This window comes from Elephas maximus, chromosome 5 (genome assembly GCF_024166365.1).
Source record: "Elephas maximus indicus isolate mEleMax1 chromosome 5, mEleMax1 primary haplotype, whole genome shotgun sequence".
Lineage (NCBI taxonomy): Eukaryota > Metazoa > Chordata > Mammalia > Proboscidea > Elephantidae > Elephas > Elephas maximus.
Window position 1 is genome coordinate 143,614,445 of NC_064823.1, and position 9,576 is coordinate 143,624,020.

Here is a 9,576-nt window from a genome sequence, read left to right on the forward strand (position 1 = left end):
AGCTGCTCTGAAGACATTGGCAAAAAACAAGGCTCCGGGAATTGATGGAATATCAATTGAGATGTTTCAACAAATGGATGCAGCGCTGGAGGTGCTCACTCGTCTATGCCAAGAAAATGGAAGACAGCTTCCTGGCCAACTGACTGGAAGAGATCCACATTTATGCCTATTCCCAAGAAAGGTGATCCAACTGAATGTGGAAATTATAGAACAATATCATTAATATCGCATGCAAGCAAAATTTTGCTGAAGAGCATTAGAAAATGGCTGCAGCAGTATAAAAATTGAGGCTGGTTTCAGAAGAAGACAAGGAACCAGGGATATCATTGCTGATGTCAGATGGATCCTGGCTGAAAGCAGAGGATACCAGAAGGATGTTTACCTGTATTTTATTGGCTAAGCAAAGGCATTCGACTGTGTGGATCATAACAAATTATGGATAACGTTGCGAAGAATGGGAATTCCAGAACACTTCATTGTGCTCATGAGAAACCTCTACATAGATCAAGAGGCAGTTGTTTGGACAGAACAAGGGGATACTGATTGGTTTAAAGTCAGGAAAGGTGTGCACCAGGGTTGTATTCTTTCACCATACCTATTGAATCTGTATGCTAAGCAAATAATCCAATAAGCTGTACTATATGAAAAAGAACGGGGCATCAGGATTAGAGGAAGACTCATTAACAACCTGCGTCATGCAGATGACACAACCTTGCTTGCTGAAAGTGAAGAGGACTTGAAGCACTCACTGATGAAGATCAAAGACCACAGCCTTCAGTATGGATTACACCTCAACATAAAGAAAACAAAAATCCTCACAACTGGACCAATGAGCAACATCATGATAAATGGAGAAAAGACTGAAGTTGTTAAGAATTTCATTTTACTTGGATCCACAATCAACAGCCATGGAAGTAGCAGTCAAGCAATCAAAAGACGCATTGCATTGGGTAAATCTGCTACGAAGGACCTCTTTAAAGTATTGAAGACCAAAGATGTCGCCCTGAAGACTAAGGCGCACCTGACCCAAGCCATGGTATTTTCAATCCCATCATATGCATGGGAAAGCTGGACAACAAATAAGGAAGACCAAAGAAGAATTGATGCCTTTGAATTGTGGTGTTAGGGAAGAATATTGAATATACCATGGACTGCCCAAAGAACGAATAAATCTGTCTTGGAAGAAGTACAGCTAGAATGCTCCTTCGAAGCGAGGATGGCGAGACTGCGTATTACATACTTTGGGCATGTTGTCAGGAGGGATCAGTCTCTGGAGAAGTACACCATGCTTGGCAAAGTACAGGGTCAGTGGAAAAGAGGAAAATCCTCAATGAGGTGGATTGCCACAGTGGCTGCAACAATAGGCTCAAGCATAAGAACGATTGTGAGGATGGAGCAGGACCGGGCAGTGTTTCGTTCTGTTGTGCACAGGGTCACCATGAGTTGGAACTAACTGGACAGCATCTAGCAACAACAACAACAACAAAGGCACACTGTCTGGGAAGGGGGTAAAGAAGGGAGGGAGGTAGGGAAGAGGGAGAGGGAAGGGTAGTAAATGCTGGGAAAGGTGGAGAGGTAACTGAGGGCCAGTTCCGTAATGTAACCTTCTCCCTTAAGCCTTGGTACCTTTAGCAAGGTAACTCTCAAACAAGTATTCCAGCTATATCCTCCAGTTTACATGTTAACCAATTGCCATGGAGTTGATTCAAACTTACGGTGATCCCATGAGTCTCAGCAGAACTGTGCTCCATAGGGTTTTCAGTGGCTGAGCTTTCAGAAGTAAGTCGCCATGCCTTTCTTCTGAGGCGCCTCTGGATGAACTCATACCTCCAACTGTTCCGTTAGAGGGCATGCACATTAACTGTTTGAGTCACCTAGGGACTAATTCTTATTTTTTATGATAAAAGTATACATACGTAATAAAAAGTTAATAAAATTTGGAAAATGTATACAGGTATATAATACTCCCAAGAGCCAAGAAACCACTCTTTACGTTGTTGTGGTTTTCCTTCCTATCTTTTATCTCTGCATGTTGTAGTTCAAAATTAAGAAGATAATGCTTATACTATTCTGTTGCCTGTTTTTTACACTTAATAATGTACGTTGTGATTATTTCCCCAAGTATCTCATTAACATCTAAATACAGGCAGTCCCCAGGTTATGAACAAGATTTGTTGCTGTCTTTAAATCAAATTTGTAATTGAGTCGGAACAGGTATATACAGTTCTTATTTAGTGTTGGATAGTCAAATGTTTGTCTTAGTATTGTCAAAAAGAGTAAAACAGGCTTCTCTGTAAAAGTAAAAACAGTTTTATTGAGGATGACAGATACACAAAACTTGGAAATAGGGCACAAATGAATGTACAACCTGTTCCAAAGCAGGGAGGGGGAAGTGTCCTTTTATAGTAAAGATGGGGAAGGGGAGTGCGTGATGGTCACATGGTCACAAGGTGGGTAAGTCATCAGCAATGCTACTTTCAACTACCTTCTTCCCAGAAAATCTTGAGTAAAATTGTTCTCTTAAAATGACATTCCTGATACCCACTCTTATTTTCTAAGAGCTGCTGCATTCCTGACCCTCACAGTTATTTACCAAGAGCAGCTTGGGGAAAGAGCCAGGCTGATTAAACAAGATGATTGAAAGGGAGCCAGGGTCTTCTGGTCCCAATTAGCCAGTGGCCCAAGGCTATATGCATATGAATGGGAAGAAGTCAAGGTTAGGTTCTCAGGAATGCAGAAATAGGAGCGTGTAACAAAATGGAGTTTTGATTCTGACCTTGTGTCAGCCATTTTATTATGCTGTTTATTTAGATGTTGGCTAGCACAGTATATAGTATATATTTTACTTTTCTATGCATATAAAACATTTAATAAACACTTCCAAACCCTGCAATATTTTCATAAGTATCACAAAGGTAGTCTGTGTGTTCATTATGAAACATTGTATTTAACTCAAATTTTTAATATAATTGGCTTTATTGGAAATCCTGGTGGCATAGTAGTTGAGTGATACAGGTGCTAACCAAAAGGTCAGCAGTTCGAGTCTACCAGGTGCTCCTTGGAAACTCTATGGGGCAGTTTTACTCTGTCCTATAGGGTCTATAGGAGTCAGAATCAACTGTACGGCAACAGGTTTGATTTTGGTTTTTATGGCAGTCCATTCGAAGATATGAGCTGTCTGTAAGTTGAATGTTTGTAACCAAGGGACTGCCAGTATTTGTAATTTGTTTCCTTCCACAGTAAAAACCAAAAACCATGGTTTCCCTTTGTCTACTTTGGCTTTTTCCAAAAGCATTTTCGCTTTGTTTTCTCACTGAGTTTCACCACAACCTCTTAGAGTTGGGAGGGGCAGCTATTCTTACCCAGTCAAAGGAATGAGGAACATTAGGCCTATTCAGGTTAAATTACCAGCCTAAGGGCAATAGAAGGTCAACAGAGAGATTAGGAAAGCTCAGGTTATCACTTCAAGTTGTTTTGAAAACTTGGCTACTAAAGTGTCCGTCTAGGAATACACATCTCGATGTTGTCATTAGCTGCCATCCAGTCGGCCCCCATGCACAACTGAACAAATGCTGCTCAGTCGTGTGCCATCCCCATGATTGGTTGTGAATCAGACCTTTGTAATCCATAGGGTTTTCTTTGGCTGATTTTCAGAAGCAGAATACCAGGCCTTTCTTCCTAGTCTGTCTTGCCTGAAAACTGCACTGAAGCATGTTCAGCATCCTAGCAACACGCAAGCCTCCACTGACAGATGGGTGATGGCTGCTCATGAGGTACATTGGCTGGGAATCGAACCTGGGTCTGCTGCATGGAAGGTGAGAGCTCTACCATTAAACCACCAACACACTAGAGTTGCACAACACACACAGGTATTTCCAGCCTGTTTGCCATGGTCACTGTGGTAAAGTCAGTCATGATAGGTCCTACTGTGGTCCCTGGAACTCTCTCCAACTGAGATGCTAACTTTTATCCTATTTCACATCCTTTCTTCTGGAAGCTGAGAAGTCTACAGCCTGGAATGATGACTTTTGTGAGCAAGTGTTCCATTTGTCCCAGAGCTGGTCCAAGCACAGAGAGAGGAGGGTCTGTAGAGGGAGGAGAGTGGGATGGGGATGGTTGGTGGTAGTGGGGGAAGGGGGAGGATTAGCCGGCAACTTACCTGTATGGTATAATTTCCCCCCCCTGGGAAAAATGCATCCTTATTTCTGGCCATCAGAGTATTTGTTCCAAAAAGTTGAGAGCTGACTTCATGTCCTTGGGGTATTTCCTTAATGAAAATACAGAGTCTGTGAAGTGGTCCTGCAAAAAGCTTTCTTGTACAAAGTCCCATTATAGCTGCAGGCATTTTTATATTAAAGTCATCACCCAGGACGGAAAAAAAAAAAAAAAACAAAAAACTGCTGCTGCTCTGTGGGTCTAGAAAGGTTAATTGTATGGGTAATGGCAAAAATCGGTGCCCCGGCCTCGTTTGAGAACCATTACTATGACTTTAAAATTTAGGACCTCTCGCTTTCCTAGAAAGGGCAGCCTGAACGTAGACACAAAGTCTTCTGATGATTTATGATTAGAATCCCTTAAGAGTGAACGATGGAAGAGTCAGACAAGATGGAATTAAAACGTCACATGTTACCTAAGGCTTCCTCAGATGACTCAGAAACTCCCTGCACATTTGTCGTTCATTGTAACCTCTTAAAACTCAGTTACATTTCCAAATAGCTGAAAGTTTAGTGAGAATCTAGATTGAGGTGGAATTTCTTTTCTTTCTTTTTTCCAAATGACTATTACCTTTAAGATTAACGCTCCGTTACTTCCACGGGTCTGTTCCTTTACAGCAACATATGAATACTAATACTTATGGCATAAGAACGCCATAAGAATTAACGTAACAATATAAGTGAACCTAGTGCAGGTCCTAGCACATAGTAGGCCCTCAGTAAAGGTAGGCATTATTATCATTACATGTGATGGACATGTCATGTTTTGCTCTATCCAGATTCCAGTTCCCATAATTCTTATACCACCTCTAATTTTCTTTGAGATACTTCCTCATTTGAAGTTTAGATGGTTCAAATCATACTGAGAAGATCATACTTTAGCAAACAGCAATAATAATAGCTAGTTATTTATTAGCACTTTGCCAGGTGCTAGAAATTTGTTATGGATTGAACTGAGTCCTTTAAAAACTGTGTGTTGGAAATCCTCACCCTTACACTTGTCGATGCAACCCCATTTGGGAATAGGACTTTCTTTGTTATGTTAATGAGGCCATGTCAGTGTAGAGTGTGTCTTCAGCTAGCCAGTTTTGAGTTAGAGCAGATCAAAACCAAAACGAAACCCTTTGCTATCCAGACAATTCGTACTCATAGATCAGGCACAGAAGAAAGGAAGCACAGATGAGGAAAGTTAGATGCCAGGCCACATGAAGATAACCAAGAAGCAAGGAATAGACACTGTGAAGTGACAAGGACCTTTCCCCAGAGCTGACAGAGAAAGAAAGGCTTCACCCCTAGAATTGGGCTCTGAATTCGGACTTCTAGCCTCTTAAACTGTGAGAAAATAAGTTTCTGTTCCTTAAAGCCACCCACTTGTGGTATTTCTGTTACAGTAGCACTAAGAAACTAAGACAGTGTTGTTCTAAGCACTTTACACAGTAGGACCACAAAAGCCCCATGAGGGAGTGAGCTGGTGAGGATAAGTCAAGTTATTTCAAAGGACCCCAAAACATAGCAGCTTAAAGAACAAGAAGCCTATTTCTCTCTTCTGTAACAGTCCATCCTGGCCAGGTCAGCTCTGCTCAGTGTTGTGGCCACTCAGAAACCCAATTACTTCCATCTGGGTTTCTTAGTCATACCCTGGGGATTCTTCTCATCTGACTGGTTGAAGCTGGGTTGCTGCCATGTTTGTGTTTCAGCCTTCTAGATACGGACAAAGAGCATGAAGAACATATACTATATATATATATATATATATATATATATATATATATATTTAATGCACCAAATATGTTAACATTTATTTTCTTTTTTTAAAGCAAATGACAAAGACCCAGTTACCAGCTTTACTTTTAAACCTAAGTTTAATGTTACATATTTAAACAATTTTCAAAACTTGCTAAGTTGGCAGCATTTATTCACAACTAGAAAACATCCTTAACTTATATTAAACTGAAATTTATTACCATTAATGTATTAATATTTTTCACTACTCAATATTGGGGGGAAAATATTTTGTAGACGATTCATCCTGGCAAGGTTAACATCACAGCAGAATGAAACCACTTGGCTCACATTTCAAACAAAATGAACAAAGCAAGATCCATGAGTTATTATACAATTTTCTCCTAGCTCTGCTAAAGAATCATGGTTCACCTTGGATTAAGTTTAATAAAAACAAAGTACATTCATACTGTCATGGATTGAATTATGTCCCCCCAAAAATGTGTGTATCAATTTGGCTGGGCCATGATTCCCAGTATTAATGTCATTGTCCTCCATTTTGTGATTGTAATTTTATGTTAAAGGGCATTAGGGTGGGATTGTAACACCCTTACTAAGGTCACATCCCTGATCCAATGTAAAGGGAGTTTTCCTGGGGTGGGGCCTGAACCACCTTTTATCTTACAAGAGATAAAAGGAAAGGGAAGCAAGGGCTGGGGGTGGGGGGAGGGAGGTGAAGGGGTTCCTCATACCACCAAGAAAGAAGCACTGGGAGCACAATGCATTCTTTGGACCTGGGGTCCCTGTGCAGAGAAGCTCCTAGTCCAGGGGAAGAATGACAAGAAGGGCCTTCCTCCAGAACCGACAGAGAAAGTTACCCTGGAGCTGACTCTCTGAATTTGAACTTCTAGCCTACTAAAAAAAAAAGACTGTGAGAAAATAAATTTCTCTTTGTTAAAGCCATCCGCTTGTGGTATTTCTGTTACAGCAGCACTAGATGACTAAGACACATACATTTATAATAATTCTCTTCGTAGTGATTTTTCTGCCATGAACTATTTAAGTAGAAGTTGATATAGATTTGAAGTTGCTCATTACCACTACCACCAAATGACATGGAAAAGCATGAAGTAAGGCCCCTTGATTCAGGGATCCAAATGAAGTAAATCCTGTATTAAAGGAAAGAAAAAAAAAAAAAAATCCATCCAAAGATAGAAACCCACTGAAGGCAGAGAAAAAGGATCCTGCTCATCAGCTTTGGCTCCCACGAGGGCTTCTGTGATTTCCAAAAAGTCCTCAAATGGGTCTTTGAAGAAGTTAATGGAAATGAGTCCCTTCAACCAAAAAATTCCCTGAAGACATCACCTGGGTTACAGAATGTGAAGCCAAACTTGAACAGACTATCAAAATGACATCCACCTCCGCCTCTACCATTTAACCCTTCTTTACCATGTTTGTCATAGATGTCCTGTTTTTTAGCATCTGATAACACCTCATATGCCTCAGCTACTTGTTTGAATTTTCTGTCTGCTTCTTCCTCATTCTCAGGATTTTTATTAGGATATCACTTCAGTCAGTGCCAATTTACAATATGTCCTTTTAATATCCTTGTGTAAGGCATGTCTCTGCACACCTAAAATGTCATAGTAATATACCACATTTTAACAGATGGTTGGAGAAAGTCCCAAGGAGGTTGGTAGCCTGCAGTAGGGAGGAGGAGAGGCTGGGTGGTGGGATCCATGATATTCTCTGAGGTCCAGTGGGGCTGGTGCTGATGGAGGCAGTGGCAATGATTTCTCACGCTTTTCTTCTCTCCCTTTCTCTCCGATATCATAATTCCTAGGACTGATTCCACATTAATGCCACCACAAACCATTGATCAGGATTTAGTCATCTGGACACACCCAATATTAAGGGAGGCTGAGAAATGTAGTCTAACTGGGCACAAGTCTCTTCTCTGAATGCAGCAGAAAATAGATTTCAATAGGTGCTTGGAGTTACAGTTAATACAGGAAATATGGGTAAGTAATACAGGCAAATATTATTCCCCCTATTTATAGAGTAAAGAAACAGACTTAGAGATATTAAATAAATTGCCTAAGATCACTGTAGGGGATGCCAACATTATTCCATCGAAACCACGTAGCCCTACCAGAGAGTTCCTGTGTATACCATGTCCCTGAAGTCTTTGCCTGAGATCTCTCGCTATGAGAGCAGGCTTGGCCAGCTCACTAAGTTAGTGGCTCCAGAGCAAGCCTCCACCAATGAGGGGCAGGAGTTGATGGATGAATCACCCATATTCTTTGCCCCTTACTCCACAGTTTCTTACTCCACAAAGTCTCTCAGAAGGATCCCAGTGAGGCTGTGTCCCATTTGCCCACAGAGATGACCTTCTCATTAACACATCTCTTCATTGTCTGTTTCACTTTCCCATTCCCTCACATGCTTCATGGGATCACTTCCTAAATAAAATACTTGCACCTGGATCCCAGTTAGGCTCTGTGTTTGGACACTGAAACTAAAACAGTCACATGGGGAATGGGGAAACTGGGGTGTAAACCTGGCTGGCTGTGTCCAGAGCCTGACCTCTTCACCACTTGGCAATGCTTTCCTCAAGCTCTAAGAGTAAGATCTGTGTTTTACTTGTGTTATCTACCAATAGCTGGTACAATGCCTGATACATGTTGTTGTTTGGTGCTATCGAGTCAATTTCAACTAATAGCAACCCCATGTGACGAGTAGAGCTGCTGTATAAGGCTGTAATCTTTACAAGAACAGATCACCAGGTCTTTCTCCTGCAGAGCCACTGGGTGGGTTCAAACTGCCAACCTTTCAGTTAGCAGGCAAGCACTTAACCACAGCCCCTGATACATCCAAATCAAAACCAAACACATTGCTGTTGAGTAGATTCCAATTCCTAGTGACCCTATAGATAAATAAAAACCAAAAACCCGTTGCCGTTGATTCCAACTCATAGTAAACCTGTAGGACAGAGTAGAACTGCCCCATAGGGTTTCCAAAGAGCAGCTAGTGGATTTACACTGCTGACCTTCTTTTGTTAGCAGCCTGAGCTCTTAACCACTACACCACCAGGGCTCCTACAGATACATAACCCATTGCCTTCAAGTCGATTCTGACTCATAGTGACCCTATAGGATGAAGTAGAACTGCCCTATAGAGTTTCCAAGGAGAACTTGGTTGATTTGAATAGCCAGCCCTTTGGTTAGCAGCCATAGCACTTAGCCACTATGGTTTCCATAGATACATAAGGACAGGGAAAAGAAGGATTCATGGGTTGCTTGGAATGTGAGCATTCTGTGCAATGAGTTGATAATGGTGTGGTGACAGTCACCAAGGAGTCCTAGAAGCACAGCCTGGGGTGGCCCCATCTGTTTTGGGTTTGGTACCCCCAGATGGACAGCCATTATCGCAGGCCCATAGTGGGTTTTCTCTAAGTTGGAAACACCAAGCCCTGCTGCCTACATCCTTCTCTTCTCTCAGTGCTGGAATGGAATAATGACTTCCCCATCATTTCCCCATCATTTCTTGCAGACTAAATGCCACCTGGAGCCCTGGTGGTGCAGTGGCTAAGAGCTCAGCTGCTAACCAAAAGGTTGGCAGTTTGAATCCACCAGTTGCT

General features: G+C 41.6%; 1 pseudogene; it reads right to left on the bottom strand.

Annotated features, from left to right (window-relative positions):
• Positions 1 to 6,929: 6,929 nt before the first annotated feature.
• On the bottom strand, positions 6,930 to 7,597 carry LOC126076758 (dnaJ homolog subfamily B member 6-like; annotated as a pseudogene).
• Between the last annotated feature and the right edge of the window lie 1,979 nt (positions 7,598 to 9,576).